Source organism: Panthera pardus, unplaced genomic scaffold (assembly GCF_024362965.1).
Source record: "Panthera pardus isolate Hobbes unplaced genomic scaffold, ASM2436296v1 HiC_scaffold_11, whole genome shotgun sequence".
In the NCBI taxonomy this organism is placed as follows: Eukaryota; Metazoa; Chordata; class Mammalia; order Carnivora; family Felidae; genus Panthera; species Panthera pardus.
In genome coordinates, this window is record NW_026526666.1 from 105,799,328 (window position 1) to 105,825,060 (window position 25,733).

The window sequence follows — 25,733 nt, forward strand, 5'->3', positions numbered from 1 at the left end:
GAGAGGGCACTGCACCCCCGCTGTGGTCCTCCTGAAACCCACACCCCCAGTCTAATCATGAGACAGCACCGGACAAATCCCAGGAGGGGCACATTCTACAAAGTGTCCCGACCAGCGCTCTTGAAAACTGTCAAGGACATTAAAATAAAGAGAAAGTCTGAGAAACTGTCACAGCCCAGAGGAGCCCAAGGAGATGTGATGACTTCATGCGGGATGGGATCCTGGGACATAAGGAGGACGTTTGTTAAAAACCAAGGAAATCTGAATAAAGCAAGGACTTTAGTTAAGAATAGTATGTAAATACTGGTTGCTGGTGACAAAGTCAAACGTACCATGCTAGGGAGATAGTCCTATCATAGGTGTGAAGTGCGAAGTGCATAGGAACTCTGTACTCTCAGCAATTTTTCTGTAAATCTAAAACTGTTCTAAAAATAAAGTTTTTTTTTTAATGTTTATTTATTTTTGAGAGAGAGAGAGAGAGAGGAAGACACAGAATCCGAAGCAGGTTCCAGGCTCCCAGCTGTCAGCACAGAGCCCGCCGGGCGAGTGGGGGGGGGGGGGGCTCGGACCCACAAACCATGAGATCATGACCTGAGCCGAAGTCTGACGCTTAACCGACTGAGCCACCCAGGCGCCCCCAAATAAAGTTTATTTTAAAAAATAAATCTAAAAAAAAAAAAAATCTAAATACGTCAATAATCAAAAGAACTCATTTAAAACAATCGCCACATAAACCGAAGTCTGTCCGACTCAATAAAAACAGACCCCAGCTGCTTTCTGCTCACAGACACAACCTTCAGAGAGAGGTTGCAGGAAGGCGGGCAGGGCGGGTGGCTGCACCCAGGCTGCAGGGGCGGCAGCTCCCCTCCAGGGGGCGCGTCTGGGGCGGGGAGCCCCTCCGCACCCCGCGCTCCGCACGCGCGCTAAGTCTGCGGGCGCAGCCCCAGAGCATCCTTCCTCAGCAACCCCTGGGTCTGAACATCGACCACTTATTGATCCACAAGGAAATCTCCACATTGGAGAGCGACAGCAATCTGACCGCTGCCTACCGAGATTCCGATTAATTTCGAAATCAAGACGAGAAGAAACAGCCAGAGGAGTGGCAGGGGGCTGTTTCTGCTAAGGGAGGGGGCGGGGGAGGGACACAAGTTTGTCTGCAACAAACCACCGCGGCCACGGCTGATCTCCTGGAGAAGGCCAGACCCGGGGCCCAAAGCCCCCGCAAGGTCCGAGGCGGGGCTTCTCTTAGCCCAGGCCCGCCTCTCAGCAAGGCCCCGCCCCTTGCCCGTCACTCGGCGCAGGCCCCGCCCCAGACCGCACCCTGCCCCGTCACTCAGAGAAGGCCCCACCCCCGGCCCCAGGCCCGTCTCTCGGCGCTGGCCCCGCCCCCGGCCGCACCCTGTCCCGTCACTCGGCCTCAGCCCCGCCCCCGGTCCCGCCCCCGGCCCGTCACTCGGCCGGCCCTCGGCTCCCGCCCGGAAGCTGCGAGGCTGGCGGCGTCTCCACGCGTGGGCACCAGGCGGCGCTCGTGAGCCGTGCGGAGCCCGGCGGGCCGCGATTCCCCGCTAGAGGTCATTTAGGGTCTGGGGTCGGACGGCCCCGCGTTGGAACTGGGCCAAGGTCGCCGCCTAGGCCGCTGGTGCGCGCCGCTCTCTACCCCTCGTCTCAAAGTCTTGTCTTCAAAGCCTCGCTTTTGGATCCAATTGGCAGGAGAAAAATAGACATAAACATCCCTTTTCATTCACTCCTAAGGCGGACCCCACAGGTGGCGGGCCTTGGGGAAGGGCACAGGCTGTGGGAAAGTGGAGTCTTCGGCGATCTTGGGCTGACCTCCGACCCGCATGTGCAGGCCCCCAGGTAAGCCCTTGAGCCAGGGGGACCACAGCCACACGCACACACGCCCCGCCCCGCCTTGGGCTCCCGGGACACGGCCTGGCTGCTGTGTGACCCTCCTGGCCGTCGGGGGGGGGGGGGGGGGGGGGGGGCTCAGCTGGTGCCTGGAAGTCCTGTGCTCCCTACCCCTGCTCCTCCCACACCTCTGAGACTCTTCCTGCTCCGTCTTGTTTGCACGTGAACAGACCAAGGACGTGGTGTCCAAAGCTAAAAGAGGTTTCAAATGCATCGAGAGCCTCTGGGGCACCTGGGTGGCTCAGCTGGTTGCGCACTGGCCTCTTGATCTCACAGTTTGTGGGATCGGGCCCTGAGTTGGGCTCCGCGCTGAGTGTGGAGCCTGCTTGGGATTCTTTCTCCCCCTGCCCCTCCCTGCTCATGCTGTTTGCAAAATAAACTTTAAGAAACATATGTCGAAGGGGTGCCTGGGTGGCTCAGTGGGGTAAGCGTCCGATTCTTGACTTCGGCTCAGGTTATGATCTCACGGTTTGTGAGTCTGAGCCCTGCAACCAGCTCTGCGCGGACACTCGGAGTCTGCTTGGGGTTCTCTCTTTCCTTCCCTCTGCCCCTCCCCTACCTGTGCTCTCTCTCACAAAAATAACTAAATTTACAAAATAGAAATATGTGTATATGTGTGTACATATGTAAAGCCTCAGACTTCTGTCGCGGAGTCCCAGTCGGCCCAGCAGCCAGAGGGGGGCAGCGGCCTGAAGGTCTGCCCTGCACGGAGGGGAAACAGGTTCCAGGTAAAGCCCCTGGGGGGGTGGGGGGCGCTTAGCCTAAGGCAGCACCCATGGCCTATGGGGCACCCCTGGCCCTGGCCTCAGTCGTGTTGCAGGTGGTGCCCAGTCGGGGGTGACCCACAGCCCCTCACCCTGCACCCTCTTCAAGGGCTTCCTCCCCATTGTCTCTCTCAGAAGTCTGGGCACCAAAGTGCCTACCCAAGGCCTGGGCCCCGGGGCCACCAGGGGCAGCTGGAGGAGCAGTGGGGGGCAGGGGCGGGTACAGACAGGCCCTTAGGAGTGGGATCCAGCAGACTGAGCCACTCCCCCCACCAGGGCACTCCAGAGCAGGTCTGGGCATGGGACTTGGGCAGATGCCCAGGGGAATATAGCAGGGCCCAGCAGGTCCCCGACACACGTCACAGTGAGAGCTCCAGGGCCCCTGGCACCAGGCAGCCGCCCCACGTGCCTAGCCACACCTGCTGGTTTCCAAAACACCTGGTGCCTGCAGGCCCAGCCTCCCCGGGAGGGGCAGCCCAAGGGCCCGCGGTGCTCCTGACTCCTGTCAGCACCCCTGCTGCTTGAGGTCCCAGCCCCCCACTTCCTCTTCCACCTCCTCAGGCCCCAGGTCCCCCAGTCTCTGGCACCACTGCCCTTGCACACCATCTTCTCCAGGCCACGTGGCCCCAGGTCCCACCCTGCCTCTCCGCGCCCCTTCCAGGCAGGCCTTGCATCACCTCCCAGGCGTCCATGGGCTGGGCCTCAGGGACAGGATTCTTAACAAACAGCCTCAGGCGCCAGGAGTACTCCTGAGTTGAGCTGAGGCCAGCCACCCAGCCAGGCAGGACGGAGACCCTGAGGGCTAGGAGATGGGGGGGAGGGGGGGGAGGCAGCAGGGGCCCTGCAGAAGGGCAGTGTCCGTCCCCCTACCCCCTGCCTTCCCCAGAGCACATGGTGCCTGGCCTGAGTGTCACGTGCCCACTTGACTTGGAGCAGAGCCTAGTGGCCAAGAGCAAGCGGGGGACAGAAGAGTGTGGGGACCCAGTGACCCCCCTCCTTGCTGTTCCAGCCCACACCAAACTGCAGATAGCCTCATAGGCCCCCGCGCACTCACCTTCGTTTCAGAAGATGGTTTGGGGGTTCTGGCTGTTGGGGCTGCCCTTGGGTCCTTGTTAGAGGTCCCAGGGCAATTCTGTGGTCTCTACAGGCGGGACTCACGCACGGGGCAAGAGAGCAGCCTGTCAGAGAGAAGACTTGCTAGGCAGGCGGGGGGGACCGGGGTCACTGTCTCAGCCCCCAAGGTGAAGAAGGGAAAGGTGAGGGGCTGGTCCCCCTGCAGGTGCCGACTGGGAGGAAGGGGGCCCAGCGGGACCGAGTGCAGAGGGCCCTCCAAGGAGCGAGACCCCACCCCGGCCTGTGCAGCCAGCAGCTGGTTTACTCAGGCCCCCCCAGGTTCTGCCCTGGGTAAGGAAGGGTCTCTGCCCCACAAGGACCAGTAAATGAGAACCATACTGCCGAGAAGCGCGGAGAAGGGCAGTGGTGTGGGGGTGGGGCAGGTTCTCGCACCGGGGGCTTGTGGGGGAGGGCCACCGGAGTGGAGGCAGGGTGACAGGAGCCCCGTCCCACCCCACCCCCTGGCTGTGCTCACACACGCGTCTCTTCCCGGCCAACTCGGGGACCCCGTAACCCCATGCTGATCCCTGCTTCCCTGGTCACGACACCCCTTCCTTCGTCTGCAAAGTCCCTACTTCTCCCTGGGGTGCTCTTCCTTCTCTCCCCTCTGCCCTTGAGGGGACACTGGCAGCCCAGAGACGTCCTTGGCTACGTACACTCCCCCTGGCCCTTCACCGCCCACACCCCCACCCCCCGACCCTCCGCGTCCCCCACACACCCACTTCTCCGCCCAACATCTGTAAGCATCTCGGGCTGGAAAGATCCAACACAGCGCACTCTCCCCCTGCCCCATCAGACTGCCTCGGCCAGCGGCCCCTCCCCACCCGCCCAGCTCACCGCCCAGCTGCTCGGACACCCTGGCATCACCCCTGCCCCGTCCGTGCCCGGATTCCTGAACCGCCACAAGCCTCCTCACCTCAGAATTCGTGGCCCTGTCCGGCCCGCCCAGCCCATCGAGCTACCCTGCACGGGGCTCACCCCACCCTGAGGCAGCCAGAGGGGGCCCTGCCCCTGCTCAGACCCCCCAGTGGTTCCCACCACTGTCCGCCTCACCGCCACAGGCCTGAACGGAGCTGACCACCACCTCCGAATGGCAGAGATTCTAAGACACCACCCACAGCCTTCTCCACTCTGAGTTTACCTTTTTTAAGGAGTAGCTGATAAATGCCAATGGCCTTTTTTTTTCCCCAGAGAAAGAAAAGTAGTTCCTCAAATTCCTATGGCATTGCAAGGGACTCAAACTAGCCACAACAATCTTGAGAAAGAACAGAGTTGGAGAGTTGGAGGACTCACACTTCCTAATTTAAAATTTATACAGGGGCGCCCGGCTGGCTCAGTCCGTGGAGTGCAACTCCTAATCTTGGGGTCATGAATTCGAGCCCCGCGTTGGCCATAGAGATTACTTAAAATAAAATTAAATTGTCCACCTTGGCCTGTCCTGTGGGCCACGTGTTCCTGTGTCCTCCTCTTATTGGCCGTGGGTGAGCACCTGACCCGGGACGCGCCATTCTTGAGCTCCTGAAACATTTCTGGCATAAAACCCACAAATCAGAGCTTCGTTTGGGCCGCCTGGCTGGCTCGGTCGATGGACTGTGTGGCTGACTCTTCATCTCAGGGTTGTAAGTTCGAGCCCCACATTGGGTGTAGAGATTACTTAGGAATAAAGAAAAGGGGCCTCTGTGTGGCTCAGTTAAGCATCCAACTCTGGATTTCAGCTCAGGTCAATATCTCAGGGTCGTGAGATCAAGCCCCACATCAGGGTCCACACTGACAGCACGGATCCTCCTTGGGATTATCTCTCTGCCTCTCTCTGCCCCCCCTCTTCTCTCTCTCAAAATAAATAAATAAGCTTTTAGAAAATTAAATAAATAAAAAATTAAATTCAAAAATCCCAAAATAAAAAAAGTATACGAAGCCACAGTGACTGGAACAGTGTAATATTGGCATAAAGACGGTCATTTAGACACGCGGGATGCGATGGGGAGCCCAGAAAGAAACCCCCACATGTATCGTCAATTGATTTTCAGCAAGGGTGCCAAGACCATTCAACAGGGAGGGGACAGTCTTCAACAGACGGTGCTGGGAACACTGGACGTCCACGTGCAAGAGAATGCAGTTGGACCCCTGCCTCACACCACACATGAAAACTATCTCCGAGTGGATCGGAGACCTAGATGTGAGAGTTAAACTACAAAGCTCAGGGGCACCTGGGTGGCTCAGTCAGTTAAGTGTCCGACTTCAGCTCAGGTCTGTGAGTTTGAGCCCCACATCGGTCTCACTGCTGTCAGTACAGAGCCCACTTCAGATCCTCTGCCCGCCTATCTCTCTGCCCCTCCCCTGCTCACGCTCTCTCTCTCTCAAAAATAAACATTAAAAATAAAATTATAAAATTCTTAGAAGAAAACACAGGAGTAAGTCTTCATCATCTTCGATTTGGCAATGGTTCCTTAGATGTGACACCAAAAACCACTATAACCAAGAAACAAAAAAGGAGAAAGAGATAAATTGGACTCTTTTAGAATCAAAAACTTTTGTGTACCAAATGACACTACCAACAGAGTGAAAGTACAACAGAACAGGAGAAAATATTTGCAAATCATGTATCAGATAAGGGTCTAGTGTCCAGAATATGTAAAGAACTCTTACAACTCAACAACCACAATAAAAGTTCAAAAACAGGGAAAGCGGGACACCTGGGTGGCTCAGTCAGTTAAGCGTCCGACTTCGCCTGCAGCCACGATCTCGCAGTTCATGGGTTCGAGCCCCACGTCGGGCTCTGGGCCGACAGCTCCGAGCCCGGAGCCTGCTTCAGATTCTGTGTCTCTTTCTCTCTCTGCCCCTCCCCCTCTCATGCTCTGTCTCTCTCTCTCTCTCAAAAATAAATAAACTTAAAAAAAAAAAAAAGGCAAAGATCTGGAAGAGACATTCCTCCAAGGAAGATATACACGTGGCCTCTAAGCACACAAAAAGATCGACAAAGAGTGGCAGCGGCCCAAATGCCCATCCGCCGATGAACGGATGAGCGGAGGGCGTTGTATCTCGGCCCTGGGTCTCTCAGCCACAGAAAGCTATGGAGCACTGACATCGTGGATGAACCTTGAGGGGATGGCATGGGAAGAGACTGCCTAAGGGGCACGGGGTTCCCTTCCGGGCTGATGGAAACATTCTGGAACGAGGTGACGGTTGCAACAGGAACGTGAACACACTCGATGCCAATCAACTGCACACTCCGATAGGGCCTCACTGGTACACTTTGTGTTGTGTGTATCTTACCGATTTAAAACAAGAAGCCGGTGTGGCCGAGCCCTATGGGGGGGAGTGCCTGAGGGTGTCCCCGTCTGGTTGGGGGAGTAGGGGGTGCCCTGTGAGCAGGAAGTTCTTCGTGGAGACCGTGTGCCCTGGGCTGAGCCGGGGGTGGGGTGGGAACAGGGCGCTCGGGCTGCGGTGCTGATCCCTGGCCCCTCTTGGGAGGGGCTGTGTTAGAGGGTCTTTTTGTTGGAGAGGACAGTCCTTCCAGGTCTGTGCCTGAGGACACGACAGGGGGCAACTGGGACGATAACCAGGATACAGGCCCAGGAGAAACGGCCATTCTCGCCGGGTGCACCACTGTGTCCAAACCCAGGTGACACGAGGTGGCAGGTGTGGCCCGGCGGTCTGTGGATGACGTGGCTCGGGACGTGGCACGATTCGGTAGGTGATGGGGCGTGACAGACGGGATGCCTGGTGAGGGCGGAGATCTGGGGCTGTGTGACTTAGGGACCCGCATGCCCTTCCCTCTGTGCCGCTGTCCTGGCTCCGTCCTGCTTCCCCAGCTCCGGGAGAGGCTTCTCAGTGGCTGCCTGAGACAGGACAGTGGGTTCGGGAAGGCTTGGCAGGCACCCCAGGCGCTGGGCCGCCCACCCCTCCCCACCGGCCTGCCGGGGCCACAGGTGCAAGCTGTTTACCGGGCAGGTGTTGGCGGAACTGAGTCCCGGGGCACCATCCACGGGGAGGTGAATCCCCAGACGGACACGGTGCCCCTCCCCCGGCAGGGCACCGGCAGTGGCAGGTCGGGGGGACTGGAGACCAGCCCCCCTCCCATTTCCCCGGACAGGTCCCTGTGATTACCCCACCACGTCCCCATCAGTCCCTGCTCATGTCTGCGGCAGAAACTAGGAGACGGGGTGGTGCGCAGGCTGCCCCCGCTCTGGGGGAGGGGTGCCACGCCCGGGCTCAGGCCAGTCTCCCTGCACAGACCTGCAGCCCACCAAGCCGGTGCGGCCTATGCTGGTATGGGCAACACTGGGGCTGTGTCCCCACCGCCTGGCCTCAGGGACCCCCCCTCCGAGCATCCTCAGGCCTGTTGTGGCACCTCAAGACAGGAGGCTCGGCCAGGCCAGGGCCGAGGAGGGTGCCCGGAGTCCCAAGGCCTAGCTGAGGCAGCGGCCGCCCCCAGCCCCCCACCCGGCAGGTCCCCTCTGCCAGACCCCATCCATTCTGGGCATCGTGCCTCCCTGGCCTCCCCTCTTTCACCTGATCGTGGGCGTGAGGGTCTGGGTACGCCCCCTCGGACCCCTGGCTCTTCCTAAGTCTGCATCACACTTTCTTGGTCTCTGGTGAGTGCTCCCAGCCCTGGCCCAGGATGCCCCGGGTCATTGCTGGCAGCTACGTTCCAGGGCTGGGCAGGTGATGGCCTAGATGTGGGGAACAGCTGTGGCCTCCCCGACAAGGGAGCCACCCAGGCCAGGACTGGAAATGGGGCCGGGGTGGGTGGGAGCGCGGACTGTCCCCTGGGGCGCCCTTGATGCCCCTTGCCCCACAAAACCCCAGAGGCTGCTTTGGGGTTGGGGGCACAGCAGCCAAGGAAGGTGGGCTCTGTTCCCAGCAGTCAGTTCCAGGACGGAGCAGGCCAGGGGCTGGGGCAGACAGGCCTCAGCCAGGAGGAGCCGGGAACTGGGGCCTCTGCAGGCCTTGAACTCGACAGAGGCTTCCTTTTCCTCTATGAGTAGCTCAACTGTTGCCCAAACCCTGCTTTTGGCTAGGAAGCAGGTAAGGACCCCTGTGTTTGTCTCTGTCCAGAAGCCCTCCTCCTCCTGGTGACAGCACCTGCCTTTGCTCTGGGTGCTGGGTGGTGTCCCAACAGGGGCACAAGCTGTGACCCCTCCATTCCCTGCCTCCAGGGCCGCATGAATGTGACTGGGGCCCTTCAGAGCCTTCCTGGGGTCAACATACAGATATCTCAGTCTTGGGAGCCCTGTGGCTGCTAAGCTGGAGACATAGGAAGACACACCCTAGCAGACACAGTCTCTCTCAGGCAGAGAGAGAAAAGGAGGCACCAGAACTGGGGAAGCAGAACCAGGAGGGGAGCCCCAACAGCCTGACCGAGCGCCTGGATCCATGTATACCTGAAGCCCGGACATCTGCTCATAGACTCGTCCCCTGAGCGAGTCAATCGCCTCTTTTCACATAAACTGGTTTAAGCTTCTGTGACTTGCTACCCTGAGCCCGATTGACCCCACTGGCACGTGGACACTTAGTGCACATCTGTGGGGACACACGTTTCTGGGGTACACGTGGGGGATACTGCTCTCCTTGATGATAGCCACATTTTTCTCTATTAGAGGGGTTTGTATTTTCAACCCAAGGTGTCTTGCTCCACAAACGACACGGAAAGCCTCTGTCTGGGCTCACCTGTGGCATCCAGAGCCACCGGACGGAGCCAGGCTCCCCAGCTGTGCTAGCACAGGTCTGCCATCTGCAGTGAGACCAGACGTGCCCATCACACAGAGCCCCACGGAGGAAGAAGGGCCCTCTTGTTACCAGCGCCCCGGGAAGGCTGCTCCCGCGAACACCGGAGCTGAGCACCGCCCCCACGGGCTCAACCCACTCGGGACGGCGCCCTCTGGGAGTGGCGAGGATGCCACCTGGACCTTCCCTCGGATGATGTCTGCTCCAAATCTTAGGGGAGACATGTCTTGTGTTTGCCGCCCCCCTCACTTGGCACTTCCTGATTCCCCACTACCCCCTCAAGTTTGGGGGGCCCCCATGAGGGATGTCTCATCTGTGACCAAAGGCAGGTGACCGGGAGGATCATGGGCTTGGAGGGCAGGTCACAAGAGGCATGGTAGGGGACTTGGGGACAAGGGACAGACCTGGGAGAGTGAGGGGGAGGGTCTGCCGGCAGCTGGGCCAAGTAGCCAGCACCCTCCCCAAGGCCGACAAGGCACACTCTGCCCCTGCCGGCCCCGGCCTTGACCTTCTCTTGGGCTCTGAAGCTGTGCACCCCTCCCACCCCTGCACCTCCACGGGCTTTGCTTCAGCTGACAGTCACCTTTTTGCTCTCCCTGTGTCCCTCCCGGCAGCCCCTGCGGGCAGCCGTATCACGGTGGACCCGTGGTCAGGGACATGGGTCTTCTTGGCACCCGTGGGCCCTTGGGAAGTGTCTGCCGAGAGAAGGAAGGAGGGGCGGGCTTCCTCACTCTCCTGACCCTGTTCTGTCACCAGACCCTGCCGCTGGCAGCCTGCAAACTAATTAGGGCTTCTTCTGGATTACCTACATTTTGCACCTCGCCCTGTCTTCCTTGTCCCAGTCCTGTCCTTTGGGGCCAGGGGCCAGGGTCAGGCTCTGGCTCACCTGCCTGAAGGGAAGACAGGATGGCTTTGTGATAGAGGCACAGACGGTGCTCTGCGGGAAGGGAGCTCCGGAGACCCTTCGAAGCCAGGCTCAGAGCGTGGCCCCTGGGCTTGGGTCCGGGTCACGTGCACAGATTGTGTGAAGAATTCAGATTTAAAAAGACCTACTTTCCGGTCAGACAACTTCCTGCTACAGAGCAGATGGGGCGGGGGCATCCGAACAACGCATTTGCACACCCCAGGTTTTCAGTGAAGGCCGGGCACCGAGCCAGGCACCAGGCCAACCGCTTTCACCCTCGGGCCCTGCTCAGCCCTGCAGCCCCGGGACGGCCCTGCCCAGGGCCGGGTGCAGCGGACGGGTGTGGCTACGGACTCAGGACTTCAGGCTGATCTCTAAGCCACTTATCTAGAGAAGGAGGGAGTGTCACCAGGAAATCAGGAGAAGCCTAAGTTCTTGGCCAGCTGAGCACAAATTCTCCAGGCAGTGGCAGCGGGTCCACCGTGAGCCCTGATTTATGCCCCACTGAGGAGGGCGCTGGCAGCAGATGAGGGCCCTAACTGCAGAAGGCCGGGGCAGGGGGGTGGAGGGGAGGGAGGGAGGGCAGCTCCCCAGAGTGTGCTTCCTGCCCTCAAGGTCCAAAGGGCTCTGGCTGGAAGCTAGAAGCTCCAGGGCTCCTGATAGCTGACCAGGGCGGGTGTCCCTCTGCTCCCTGGGGACTAGAGCTGGGAGAAGAGCCCCGGCCCCCGTGGCTTGTGTATTTTGAAGGGGAATGAGGCCCTGGGCTGTGCAGGGGACCTGGAAATGAGGACCCAGGGCTCTCTCCTCCTTTCCTCCTGCCTCCCCCTCAACTTTGCCATCACGTTCATCCATAAACACACAAAGGAGGATTCCGGGCCTGGGCCCCAGGTCAAATTCCAGGGAAGGGCTTGCCCTACCCCACAGACCTAAGGTTACCTGGGGCTCCAAACCCTCAGATGGCTGGTGTAGGCACTGGCCTGGTGTCTTCGTGTGTGGCCTTGTTCTGTGGCCTTGGTGTACCTGGGGACGGGCCCAATCGGGTCTGTGGTGGCCTGTGGGATAGGAGAGTCAGGCCTGCAGCCTGGTGCCCACCATGCACCTTGGGCAGGCATGAAGGGATCCCGGCTGGTGAGGTGGGCGTTCTGAGGGTCCCCCAGGCCCCCTCCCATCCCCACAGGAGTACTCGGGTCTTCACAGAGACCACTCACCCCCTTGCCCATTTCCTTCTGCTCTGCTGCTGGCCCTGCCCCCCCACCCCCTTCCTCCTTCTCCTCCTCCTTTCCCCCTCCTTTCTTGCCCCATTTTCCTCTTCTCCCTCCACATTTCCACTTCTCTAAGTCCTGGACCTAGGTGGGCACTGACAGCTGGCGTCAGACCTGCTGGATTCAGAGGAATGTCACTGACCCTGAGTCTGCGGCCTTGGGTCCATTGCTTCTGGGACGCACCTGCCAACGCCCAGGACACTCATCTTTCCGACTACGCATCATGCACCTCTCCTCTGGAGCAGTGGGCAATGCCACAGAGTCCCCAGGCCTTGTCCTGGACACGGTGACCATTCGGTTCCAACCTTGCCCACTCCCCTGCCATCTGGTCCTCATGCTGAGTCTTGTCCGTCTCATTCAGATCACAGAGCATCACCCACACACCTTGCACCCATCCCATAAATGTTCCCCGAGGACCCACTGTGCACCTCATGCCCTACTTGTCAGGTAGAACAGCGGGCAAGGGACTCAGTGCCATCTCCAGCCGGGGAGATGGGCAAGGAGAAAGCAGCCCACAAACGAACCATGTGAGGTCTCAGGAATGAGAGCTCTGAAGAGAAATGTAGCCAACGAGCCACTGGGGCAGAGACCGGGGAGACCTCTCTGTGGAGGTGACGGGAGGTTATGGGGGAGACCCTCCGGGGCAGATGGAGTCACAGGGGCAAAAGGCCAGAGGGTAGATGTGGTGATCTGTGTGTTTAAGGAGCAGAGAGGGGTCAGAGTGCAGGACAGCAAGGGCAGAGGAACCTGGACATTGTGGGAGGGGCAATGGGAACTGTCATGTCTGCTGAGCAAGGTGGACATCCCTGCTGCCGTGGGGACTGTGGTGACCTAGAGGAGGTCAAAGCCCGTGTGGGGTGAGGAGGGTGGCGGCAATCACGGGAGATTGGTTATATTGGGGGGGGGTACTTTGTGTGTGTGCGTGTACATGTATGCTTGTGCATATATACACTCCTCAGCTCCTGCTGCTGAAGCAATGGTACTCCGGTAACAGTGAGTACACCTGCAGCCCTGATCCTGGCTTCTAAGCACCACTCCCCACTAAAAGGAACCAGGACTTCTCGCAGAAATGGCTGAGCTCAGGGCTGGGCAGGGAGGGTCTAAATTGAACGGGGAATATCCTGTGCCAGGAGAGGAGAAGGGCTCTAGGAATGATGGGGACATGCTTGAATGCTGATAGGAAGGCCCCACAGAGTGGGAGGGGGCGGGACCACCAATGCAGCCCACACCTGGATGGGAAGGTATGGGCTCCCTGCTGGAAGGATTCCACACAGGCTGGGAGGAGCAGAGGCCTGCATCTGGCCTGGGTTGATTAGGGTCAGGGACTGCAGGCTCTGAAGGGAGGAAGGCAGTGGGTGCGTGGTTGTTGCAACCCGGGAGCCAGGGGTCAGCTGGAAAGAAAGAGGTGGTGGTGGGGGACTATTCCACTGACTTTCCTGGGGGTGTCTACAGGCTGCGCACATATGACCCATGTCCTCCTCCTACCTGACCCCACCTGAGGGGCTTCATTTCTCAGCGGCCTTCACGGAGGTCGGCCATGCGTTTCCCTCCCGACACTCTTCGGTGGTCACACGTCCCTGCCCAGGCAGCCATTCCCAAGAGAAGTGCCTTGGGCTTGACCTCCCGAGGCCACACTGCTCACACCTGCCCAAGCTCCCATGAGCCCCAGGACTGGCCCCGTCCACCGGGTGGCGGGCGTCCACTCCTGGGTGAGCAGAGGCTGGGCGTCTGCGGAGGCGGACCCGGTCGAGCAGGGGTCCCTCTGGGATTTGGTCAGCTCGGTTGCACGCCCAGGCCTGAGGGCCGGCTTGGGTTGGGTGTGTGCACATGTGGGTACCCGTGCAGAGTGCAGATGTGGGGTGCCGAATAAAGAGTGCAAGTGCAGGGTACTGAATGCAGGGTGCAGGATGCCAGGCGGGAGTACTCGGCACGTGTGCGGGATGCGCGTATGGGACACGGGTGTGGGGTCGAGTCAGTCCCCACCTCTGGTCCTGCGGCCTCCACTCACATCCACTTGGCGGGGAAGCGAGCGGGTCGGCCCAGGCTAGCTCAGGGCTCCCCGCGCAGTCCCTGGGCCACCAGCGAGGCTGGTGCCTGGGCCACCAGGGCTGGGGGGCCTTCCGGAGCCCGTTCTCCTACGGCCAGCGCGGCCCCTTTAAGCCGCTCGCGCACGCTCCCGGGGTGGGCGCAGGGAGGAAGCGCGCGAGCGTGCGCGCGCCGGGGCCGCGGCCGGGCCGTGCGTGCGCGCGCGACGTGCGCGGTGACGCGGCGTGGGGTTTCCCGAGGCTGCGGGCAGGGGCCGCCGCGCCCATCCCGATGGCTGGAGGCGTCTGAGGGGCGGACGGAGGCGGCGGCGGAGCGGGAGCGGGAGCGGGAGCGGGAGCGGGCGCGGGCGCGGGAGTGGAACAGCCGCCGCGGGACCGGACCGAGCCTCGCCGGCGCACCTGCCCGCAGCGCCCGCGGAGCGGCCCGAGCGCGACCACCTCCAGAGCGGCGGCCGAGGCGGCTGAGGCGGCTGAGGCGGCTGAGGCGGCGGGGCGCGGGCGCGTCAGGAGGGACGAGGTGAGCGCGGCAGCCCCTGCCCCGCGACCCGGGCCACGGCCCCTCCCCACAGTCGCCTGCCAGGAGCCGCCCCGCCCCCACCCTCCCCGCCCCCACCCCGCCGCGGGGCCGCGTCTTCCTGCCCCGCCCGGGTGGGGTCGCGGGCCGGGAGCGGGCGGGGACCCTGCGGGCTTGGGCTGGGGCCGGGGTCTGGGCGGTGGTCCGGTGGCCCAGGTCCGGGGTTCGGGATGTGCGGCCGGGGTCTGGGCTCTCTGGCCGGGATCAGGGTCCGGATTTCGGGCCCTGGGGCCAGGGTCGGAGGGGCTGGAGGCTAGGGGTCTTGGGGCGGGGGCTTGGGACCCTGAGGCCAGGTCTGCGATCCGCGTTCTGCGGGGTCCGGGTTCCAAGCCCGCGGTCCTGGGTTCTCGGTCTGGGGTCCCGGGTCGGGGTCCGCCGACCTGGGTCCTGAGTCGCGGTCCGCGGTCTGGGACCCGGAGTCCGGGGTCCTGGGTCGGGGTCCGCGGTCCGATCCGGCCCGATCTCACGGGGGGGCTGTGCGCCGGAGGCTGGCCGGGGAGGAGGTGCGCTGGGCCGGGGTCTGCAGGCCGGCCGGGTCGGGGCCGCGAGAACAAAGGGAGCGGCGGGGTTCTGCAGGGGGTCGAGGTGCTCGTCCCTTGCCTCGGGGAAACGCTGTTTTAAATACACCTTTTCTGGGGACTTTGAAGTTGGTGCTTGCTGGTGACACGATGAAGAAAGGGGGGCAGTGAAATGAGGAAGCTGAGGCCCGGCCGGCGGCTGCCCGCGGGTGGCAGTTCGGGGTGGATTTAAGGCAGAAACAAAGAGCTGTGCCGGGAGGACCGAACGGTGCGATCCTCGGCTATTTTCGTTTTTACCGAAAAGTGGGAGGCAGCCCCGTCGCGAGCCCGTCGTCGTTTTCCCCTCGCCGGGCGCGGAGCCCGCGGGGCGGGGCGGGGCGGGGGGCCCGGGAGGCCGGGCGGCGGCGGCCCCCCGCGGCGGGGCCGGGCCGGGGTCCGCGCGCCCCCGCGCCCCCGCGCCGAATGAATGGCTCGGGCCAGGCCCCGCTACAAGATGGCGCGTCGCCGCCGCTGCCATTGTCAGCCGCCGCGCGCTCCCGGCCTCCTGCGCCCCGATTGTGCTTTGGGCCCCATTTACATTATTTAGAAGGGCCAGGGTGGGAGGGAGGGAGGAAGTGACCCCGGGCTGCGCGTCGCCCTTCGTCCTGCGAGCTTTTCGGTGGCAGCGGTGGGGGTGGGGGAGGAGTTGAGCTGAAAATTCCACCCGGGTGGTGGCTGAGCCATTGGACTTTTGAAGACACCCCCCCCCCCTCCGTATTTTTCCTTGCGAATTATGTTAGGTTCAGAAGGTATCGAAGCGTGTCTTAAGTCCTTTAAATTACATAGTTAGCATACGGAAGTAGTACTGGCTGTATCTACTTAATTCCTCTTTGTGGAAGCTTTTTAGTTTGGATTGTGAGATTGCATTTACTGAAGAAAAACAGCGATGTATGAATTTTTATGTTGGGGAGGGAAGTTACTGGACATTGACAGCTACAGAATTCATGACTGAATTTGTGTGTCAACGATGTAGACCTCTTAAACTGTGGTTTTAGTTGGGGGGTGTTTTTTGTGTGTGTTTTCGTTTTACAATCCATCTGATAACAGTGATCTCAATATTTGATGATTAAGCAGCTGCTTATGAGATTGATTATTAACTAAGAAAACGTCTAGATTATTTTTATGATTACCAAATAAATGGAAGTAGTATTAGCTCTGTAAGAATTTCCTTTTAAGTCTAGACAGTGGGTAAGGTCTTTAGAGTGTTAGCAGTAAGATTTTTACGTGAATTCTTTGCTTTTGAATTTGAAGCTTTAATCTTTTTTGGAGGTAGAGAAGTAAGGTCTTAGTCTGAATTGTGCTAAGGTAGATAGAGTCTATTCTAGATTCTTCCGGAAGGTATATATTGCAACAAGAAAGTGAATAGGCAGTTCCTTTTTTGCTTCCTTACTAATATTGGGTGTGTGGGTGGGGACAGAGTTGGTGCCACCAACATGGAAACAGTCTGAGAACCTCCACACAGCACAATTGGATGGTGGCTCTCGGCTTGACTGAACTCTCCAGCGACTAGAGTTGGCCAGAAATGGAGAGCAACTGGGATGGTCCTTTAGAGGCCAACTCGTCAGACCCTGGGGGGGGGGGGGGGGGGGGGGGGTTGGGGGTGAGGCCTCCAGTCTTTGGTGGCTGTGAGGCCCGACTGCAAGGAGGTTAGTGCTCCCCGCCCCACAGGCATTGTAAGTGCTACAAGGTTTTCTTAGTGAGAATTTGGGAAAGCAAAGTTAAGTTTTGTGACCGTGCCTGTGGCTTATTCCCATTTCTTTCTGTTGGGGAACCAGTGTTAGGGCTACATTTCATCTGCTGGAACGAATGTGTATGGAGGAGATCGTTCCTGCAGTTTTGACTCAGAACTGACACTTTCTTAAATGAACACACCTATCAGACAAAAGCCTCTCCAGCGAGGTACTGGAGTTCACAGCAGGGCTGTATTTAGATCACCAAAGAGGTGCTCAGTCACTTAATATCCACTGAAGAACATTCATGATACCTTAGGAAAGATTTCTTGGTTTGATATTTTGAGTTACTTCTGTTTTTTTTTGGGGGGGGGGAAGTAAGTTTCCTCAAATTTAATTTTAATCTCTAAACAGATTTAAAAGAGTGTTAAAAGCCTGCAGAATAATGTGCTGTCTTTTTTTAAGGACTAAAACTTAAAACCTCTTCAGATTTTTTCATGCTTAGTGACTTTGATTGCAAAGCTTGAATCACCTTGGTAGACTTCTAGTGACAGCTTGAGAAAGAAAGGGACTGATTTTATGAGGAGTTAACTTAATTTTTAAAGCTTTGTTCTGTTACATTGCTAAAAATTTCTGTTGTCCATTGGTTTGATTGAAAAAGTTGTATTTCTCCAAATAGCTTTGAGAAAGGTCTTTAGGATATCTGTAGACTTACCATCAGTTGGCTTTTTAGCGAATACATACTTTAATGAGTAACACTGATTTGATTTTAGACCTGCGGTATTGGCATCTATCTTCATTGGGTTGTTTTTTTCTCTCTGTCCGTGTTGGTTTTTCTGGCTCATGTTGCTTTCCAAATTGGATTAAATTCTTACTGTCTACAGACTTTGGCTTTGAAAAGCATTAGTGGATTGGTAACAGATATCCTCAATTTTATTATCTGGGCTTGACCATATGGCATGCTATATTATTTTGAAACCCCTATTAGTGTAAGTCCAGTAAGGCAATGAACAAAAAATCTTCAACTCTTTTAACACTGGGAAAAATTCTGATCTCAGGTTTGCATTCATTGCTCTGTGGTTAGAGAAATTATGAAGCAGATGGGCCGGTTAAGTGTTTGGTTTTGTGAACATGAAGTGAAGGGGTAAAAGCAAGCTTAGATTGAAACAGGTCACATACGCATTTCACAAACGGACAGACGCGTTTGTGACACTGGGAGGAAGGGCTGTCTAAGTGTGTGTGGGGGGGTGTGTATACATTGAGTAACTCGACATCATGTTGATTATTCTGGGGAAAAAAAAAAAAAGGAATACCGTTTCTTTTTAAAGCTATGGGTGTTGTTCCAGAACTCTTATTTAGGAACTATAGACAATCTATAGACCTTCAAATTGGTCAGAGGATTTAGTGGAATGCTAAAAGCTTTTTAAACCTTTTAGCCCTCCTGTTCTTGTGGCAGTGCCTGCCTGGCATTAGGTGCCACAGTAATCGATGGAAAGAAATTACTCCTGGCCTCCAGTGATCTAGAAAAGCTTCTCGTTTTGTAGAGCAGTGTTTTCTTTTTCTTTCTCTCTCTCTCTTTTTTTAAGACTTAAGTATCTGCTTATTTGACTTTTTGAAATTTTAAATTTTTTAAAATTAGAATTTCTGGGCAAAACCATTTTTTTTTTTTAAGTTTATTTATTTAGAGAGAAAACACCAGCGGGGGAGGGGCAGAGAGAGGGACAGAGGATCCGAAGCGGGCTCTGTGTTGACAGCAAAGAGCCCGACGTGGGGCTCGAACTCATGAACTCTGAGATCAAGACCTGAGCCGAAGTTGGATGCCTAACTGAGCCATCCAGGTGCCCCTGGGGAAAAACCATTTCTACACGCATGGATTTAAAAGACAGGGGGCAAAAATGAGTACAATACAATAAAAAAAAAAAAAAAAAAAAAAGACAGGGGGCATCTGGCTGGCTCAGTTGGTAGAGCTCACCCCTCTTGATCTCCAGGTGTGAGTTTGAGCCCCACGTTGGAGGTAGAGCTTATTTAAAAAAAAAAAAAAGAATCTACCTCTGAAATCATTGTTGCACTATGTATTAACTAACTTGGATGTAAATTTAAAAAATAATTTTAAAAGAAGTAAATAAAATATCAAGTCAGGGTTATCTGGGGTAATTTTAAAGAGATTATTCAGTTGAACCTATATTGCCACTGATAAAAGGTTATGATTTAATAATGGCCCTCCTTCCTAGGGTGGCTGTTAGTTGACAGATGTGTGAAGCTCTTCGAGCAGCGCCTTGCCCGCAGGACACCCATTAGCCATTTCTGCTGCTGGTGGCCTTGCTTTGTAAAAATTTCCTGAACCGTGATCATGTTAGATAATGTAAGAAGACAGCTTACTGAAAGATTTGTTTTTTCTTTCTTCCAAATGGTTCCCGGGGAATATCATTAATTTGGGGTACGGAGCATATGTGTCAGCTGTCTTTACAAATCCCTGTCATTTATTTACCACCACACCGTCTCCTGAGTTTTCTCACATTGTTTTCTTTTCTTGAAGGACTTTCTTTACCTTTATAGTAGAATTTTGATCCTATTTGAAATTTGGATCCTATTTGAATTTTGATCCATTTTGAAAACTGGCAGAATTATTTTTTTTAAAAGATTTCACCACAGCCTGAATGATGACTTGTTTTGATTTTACAAAACTTTGGTGTCCCTTGATTTGCCAATTAATGACAGTAATAATGAAATATTTTTCATATATCCTTATGAATACTATAACTGGAAATTGGTTTAACAAGTGCTTATTCAGTACCTTGTCTGGTAGGTGCTGAGGCTATAAACTGCCATAGAGTGGGCGTGGCCCAGGGCCTCACTGAGTTTATTGTTTGATAGAGGGCCTCACAAGCAGAAATGCAAAGGAGAAATGCACGGGCAGTGGGTTACAGGGTCAGCTAGGGTTCAGTGACTGCTTCTCAGAAATAAAGTGTGTTTTAAGTTGAGACCTGAAGCACCCTATATCTGGAGTGTGTCTGTCATGCATTTGGCAGGTGGAGGGGAAGGAGTGTTCCAAGGTGGGGGAGATGCTGTGTTTCTCATGCAGCCACCTTCCCTCCCTGTGTCTCCACCCAGAGCAGCGTCTATTGCCTGGTAGTGGTAGGTGCTCAGTGATTCCGTATCAGAATGAAAGAGAGCACAACAGCTCATCCAGGGATGGAAGTTCCAAAGGGCTGGAGGGTGGTAAGAAACGGACACTGAGAGCTCACAGTCTTAGGAAAGAGTTGCACTTTTACCTCAAGGGCTCTAGGGAGCCTTTAAAAAGTTTCAAAGAGCAGATTGAGGGGCGGCTGGGTGGCGCAGTCCGTTAAGCATCCAACTTTGAGGTCGTGATCTCATGGTTGGTGTGTTTGAGCCCCGCATGGGGCTCTGTGCTGACAGCTCAGAGCCTGGAGCCTGCTTCAGATTCTGTGTCCGCCTCTCTTTCTGCCCCTCCCCTGCTCACACTCCATATCCCACCCGCCCCCTTCTCACAAAAACATTTAAAAAATAAAAAAGAAAAAAGGCAGATTGACCTAATCAGGACCATGGCATGGCACTTGAGCTTGGAGCGTGTTCGGATGAGAAAGGAAGACTATGGTCAGAGCTCCCGAATGGGGTGCTTGGTGTAGAGATGAAGGCGTCTGGACTGGGGTGGTAAAGCTGGTGGCTGAAAGACGGGGCGACTGAGTGGAAGGTAACAAGAGAAAATGACCTCGGGAGTCTCTGTCCTGGGCATCTGGATGGCTGTTTGGCATTTACTGAAATAAGGAGCAGGAGCTGGGGGGGTGGGGCGTGAGTTGAGTTTGAGGACCCTTGAGGCATTCCCATGGCCTCCAGCAAGGGTGGCTCAGCCCTTAAGCTTTCTGCTGTGAAGCTCTTCTCCCAGAGGTTCCTTGTGCTGTTCACTCCTTCATTCATGTCTTTGTTCGCGGACTCCCTCCTCAGAGGGTGTTCTCTCATCTCATGAATCTCTACCATTTAAAAAAATCTTTTTTTTAATGTTTATCTTCCGGAGAGAGAGAGACAGAGCCACTAATCTCAACCATTTTTAACCTGCTCTGCTTTCCTAGTCCTTGTGCTGATCTCCCTGCCAGTTCTAAGCTCCACGAAGACTAGAAGTTTGGTACACTACAGTATTACCAAGTCTCTGAAACAGGACGCGTGAAAAATATTTGGATTTTGAATATGTGAATGTGGAGCTCTGGAGGAGTGGTCTGAATTGGAGGCGGGCCTTTCAGAGTTAACAGTATTTAGATGGTGATTGAAGTTTTGGAAATAAAGATTACTAGGAGCCGCGGAGGGGGGGGGGTTAAAGTGTGATCTGTGATTTATTTTTTATTTTTTTATTAAAATTTTTTTAACATTTATTATTTATTTTTGAGAGACAGAGCATGAGCGAGGGGAGGGAGGAGCAAAGAGAGGGGGACACAGAATCTGAAGCAGGCTCTAGGCTCCGAACTGTCAGCACAGAGCCCAAGGTGGGGCTCGAACCCACAAACCGTGAGATCACGACCTGAGCCTAAGTCCGATGCTTAACTGACAGAGCCACCCAGGCACCCCAGATTTTTTTATTTTTAATTTTAATAGATTTTTCTTAAGTAAATTCCATGTCCAACATGGGGCTTGAACTCACAACCCCAAGATCAAGAGTTGCATGCTCTACCGATTGAGCCACCCAGGTGCCCCCTCAAAGTCTGATCTGTGACTCCTGTGGGTCCCTGAAACCCCTTTCAGGATCCATTCCATCAAAGCTACTTATACAGTCATTAAGATGCTACTTGACTTTCACTGTGTTGACGTTTGCATTGATGGCACACGAGCAGTGGTAGGTTAAACTGCTAGCTCTTCAACACAAATCAGGGCTGTGGTATGAAACCAGTTACAGTATTGTAGTTGTAGTATTCTTCCTCATCATGAACTTGTGTTTAGAGAAATCCAGTTTAACATCTGATGAAGCATAAAAGTAAATATTATTATACTTTAACCCCGATACCTGTTTTCTTCCCGTCTGTGAGGCAAAATGGGAACTAGGCCTAAACGCGCGTGCACCCCAACTACAACAGCCTCTCCTGGACTGTGCCACACACAGCATTGGAGGAAGAGCTGGCAGAAGGGGATGGCCGTTTAGACAGGGGTTTTTGTATGGCAGATACTTTCTGAAAATTAACGAAGCAAACCAGATATTTCAAGGAACATTACTGACAGTATTGTTGGCAGTGATAAAATTTGAGCTTTCAGATGGAAATTAGAATTTTGGAAAACTTGATTCTGCTATCATGAGCTTGACAGCTTCCCAGTATTTAAAGACTTTTCTTGTAGGTGATGGTACTTAGGAATGTTTCTTTTTAATATTATGTAATGAAATGTGTCAACATTTGGAAGATTTGCTTAATTCAGTGAACTGGTAGTTTCCCAATGGCCTGTGTGTGAGGCTACAAACTCACAGATGGTGAAAGATCCATTCAGAGCACAAATCCCACGGAATTTAAGATGTAATGGTATTAAAAATTAATTGACACAGTTTCAGATTCCATATCAGAACTTCCCTTTAGGATGCTTACCCACTTGTCAAGTTTTGATGTAGTATCAGAGAAGACTGCATGTTTATTTGAAATGGCTGTTGGGGCGCCTGAGTGGCTCAGTCGGTCAAGCATCCGACTTCAACTCTGGTCACGATCTCGCGGACTGAGTTTGAGCCCCTTGTCGGGCTCTGTGCTGACAGCTTGGAGCCTGGAGCCTGCTTCGGATTCTGTGTCTCCCTCTCTCTCTAACCCTCCCCTGCTTGTGCTCTGTCTCTCTCAGTAATAAATAATAAACGTTAAAGATTAAAAAAAAAACAAGAAAGAAATGTCTGTTAAAATACTCCTTCCTTTTCCAACTATGTGTCTGTGTGAGACTGGATTATCCTCATATACTGCAACCAAAGCAAGACATTACTGCAGCAGATTGCAGAAGCAGATGTGAGAGGGGTGCCTGGGTGGCTCAGTTGGTTGAGCTTCAGCTCGGGTCATAATCTTGCAGTTCGTGAGTTTTCGTGGGGCTCTGTACTGACAGTGTGGAGCCTGCTTGGGATATTCTCTTTCTCCCCCTCTCTCCCTCCCCCTCCCCCACTTGTGCCTGTTCTCTCTCAAATAAAACAAAAATTAAACAAGAAAGAAACAGATGTGAGAATTTAGCTCTCTCCTCTTGAGGTGGACATTAAAACAGGTAGGCTAAATAAAATGTAAAATACTGCTGTCTTTTCATCAGATTACTTCTTAGTTATTTTTCGAAAAAATGTTCTTTATGGTAACATGTAATAGGCTTATTAAACGTTTTGAAAACTTTTGTGTTTTAATTTCTAACATAGTAAGTATATATAGATATAACCCACAGGGACAAAAGCCCTCTGATTTTCAGTAATTAAGAGTGTGGAGGGAGCCTGAGACCAAGCCATCTGAACAGCAGGGATTTGGAGAGCAGTGTAGTGGTTAAACCAGCTGGGCCACATCTAGGGCACTGGCCCAGGGTGACTGCGGGACTGGAGACAGGCACTGTGTCTCCCCTTTTCCCTGCTGTTTGCAGCATTACAGGTGTAGGATTGTGCCTTTTCCTGGGGAGAAGAACCCAGAGATTTCTGTAAAGGTTGAAAACCCATTGGTGCAGCTTGAGGAGAGGAAGAGAAGCTCCTGAAGGAGTGACCGGAAGTTGGGAGAATATCAGAATACAGCATTGGAACGGAGGACAGTCTTGGGTGGGGGTGGGGTGGGTTGGACAGAGTAGCAAATCTGGCTGAGAAGTAGACTGGGACTATTCAATGCCAAGATTCCCCGGGGCCGAGGAGTGACAGTGGGGTGTGGGAGGCTCTGAAGCAAAGGGGTGGAGAGGCGTGTGAGGAGGGAGGGCTCCGTTCCACCCGATTTCGGATAGAGTAGCCTGGCATTGTCAGGTGTGGAGAGGAAGGGGGCTGGAGCGGGGAGCGGCAGTGGTCTGCTTATTCTGGGGGCTGAGTGGTGCCTGGGAGCAGCTGCTGTTGGGGCCAGGAGAGACACGACTCCACCCTGGGAGAGGGACGCCTGTCAGGTGGTGGGAAAGGCTGTGCTGAGAAGGAAGGCAGAGAGAGCAGGGCCCTAGAATTTCATTTTATTATTATGAAAAAAATTGTTTTAATTATTTAGTTCAAGAGAGAGCAAGAGCAGAGGGGCGGAGAGAGAGAGAATCCCAAGAAGGCTCTGCCCAGTTAGCATAGAGCCTGACTTGGGGCTCGAACTTCTGAGCTGTGAAATCATGACCTGAGCGAAAGTCAAGTCTTCTAAGTAATCTCTGCACCCGACCTGGGGCTCTAACTTACAACCCTGAAATCAAAAGTCACATGCTCTACCCACTGAGCCACCCAGGTGCCCCTTTAGAATTTCATTTTAAGGAAGGAGGTCGATGGGGAGTCTGGGTGGCTCAGTCGGTTAAGCAGCCGGCTTCGGCTCAGGTCATGAGCTCACGGTTTACATGAAGTATGTTGGGAGAAGTACTTTAGGATTTCCGTGTTGAAATAAGTTCCTTCAAACCTTGACCCTCCGGGACCTCCACTTGGCATTCCCTTGGCGGTAGATGGCCTTCCATTTTGCCCTGTTGGTGATGATCCTGGTGCTGTTAGTTCAGGTTTGTGGGTGCCTCCGGTGCCAGGCACCGTGGTAAGAACTCACATCAACTCGGAGGTGGGTACTGTGAATAGCCACATTTCAAAGCTGGCTTAATGGATGGGGGGCGCAGGCAGTGGAACCCATATTTGAACCTGAGTCATTTGCCTCCAGACCTCTTAATTCTTACACTGTGGACCCTCCAGCATGAGCTGTTTCCCTTCCCTTTCATCTCAGAAGACTTCTGTGTGGGCATCTGCTCCTTCATGTATTATTAAAGGGAAGATCCTTCCACTTGAAAACATATTTACCAACAGTTTTATCTTTAGTTTCTTCTTCAAGGGTTCTGTTCGACCTTCAGACATGACTAAATGACCAAGTCTGGTTTTTTTTTTAAGTTTTATTTTTATTTAAATAATCTCTATGCCCAACATGGGGCTTGAACTCATGACCCTGAGACCGAGAGTTGCATGGTGTTCTTACTGAGCCAGCCGGGCGCCCCTAATGTGACTAAGTCTTATATAACTTAACCCCCTAGTTAATCTTGGTATCTTCTCTGGCCACTCCTCAGGCAGGCGATCTGTTTCCACTGCTTCAATTCTGTATCCTGTCCTCATCCTCTGAGGATCTTTCTTCCCGTTCCCGTTGTTTTTATAAAGATGCCCTTTTCAGTAAATCCATTTTAATCTTTAATTTTTGCATTTTATTTTATTTTTTTATTTTATGTTATTTTTATTTTTACAGTGAGTGAGTGACCTTGTGAATGCAAGCCGGGGAGGGGTAGAGAGAGAGAGGGAGAACCTTAAGCAGGGGCTCCATCTCACAACCCTGAGATCATGACCTGAGCCAAAATCAAGAGTGGACGCTTAACCAATTGAGCCACCCAGGCACCCCTAACTTTTACATTTTAAAAATAAAATGTTTAGTATGTTTATTATAGAAAATTAGGACTATAAAATGAGGGAGAATATGGTTTCCCTATCAGGAAATAAGATTGTTGTATTTCATTTGTTATGTATTATTTATATTCATTTTTTTAGAAGTTTATTCATTGTGGGGGGAGAGAGAGAGGGAATGTGGGTGGGGGAGGGACAGAGAGCAAGAGAGAGAATCCCAAACAGGCTGACGCGTGGGCTCAATATCATGAACCATGAGATCGTGACCTGAGCTGAAATCAAGAGTCGGCTGCTTAACCAGCTGAGCCACCCAGACACCCCTATGTATATCATATTCATACGTTTGTTTTGTATTGTTCACACGTAGGAGGGCAGAGATGTTTTTCCCCCAGATTGGGGATCACTGCATGGATATATTCATTCTAATTTTTCTACTTTGTTGCATATTATGTGTATTTCTGAATGTTACTCATATTTGAAAACATGAACTACATGGCAAAGACTGTCCTTTCTTTCCACTGCAGATTAGCTCTACCCATGTGTTGGACATCCTGGTTCTGCTGCTGCTTAGCTTTGAGGCCTTGAGTGAGTTACTTCTATCGCATGTTCTCATCTTGGGGTACCTGGAAGGCTTAAATGAGATGGTGCAAACAAAACGTTCACCCTTCTGCTTAGCAGGTGC

General features: G+C 54.3%; 1 protein-coding gene across 2 annotated transcripts in view; it reads left to right on the forward strand.

Moving 5' to 3' along the window:
• Positions 1-14,035: 14,035 nt before the first annotated feature.
• Positions 14,036-25,733, forward strand: part of GNB1 (G protein subunit beta 1) — an 87,793-nt gene continuing 76,095 nt past the window's right edge. For both annotated transcript variants that reach the window (XM_019461111.2, XM_019461114.2), the window contains exon 1: positions 14,036-14,240. The gene's annotated coding sequence lies outside the window, so the exon portion shown is untranslated. The remainder of the gene's footprint in view (positions 14,241-25,733) is intronic.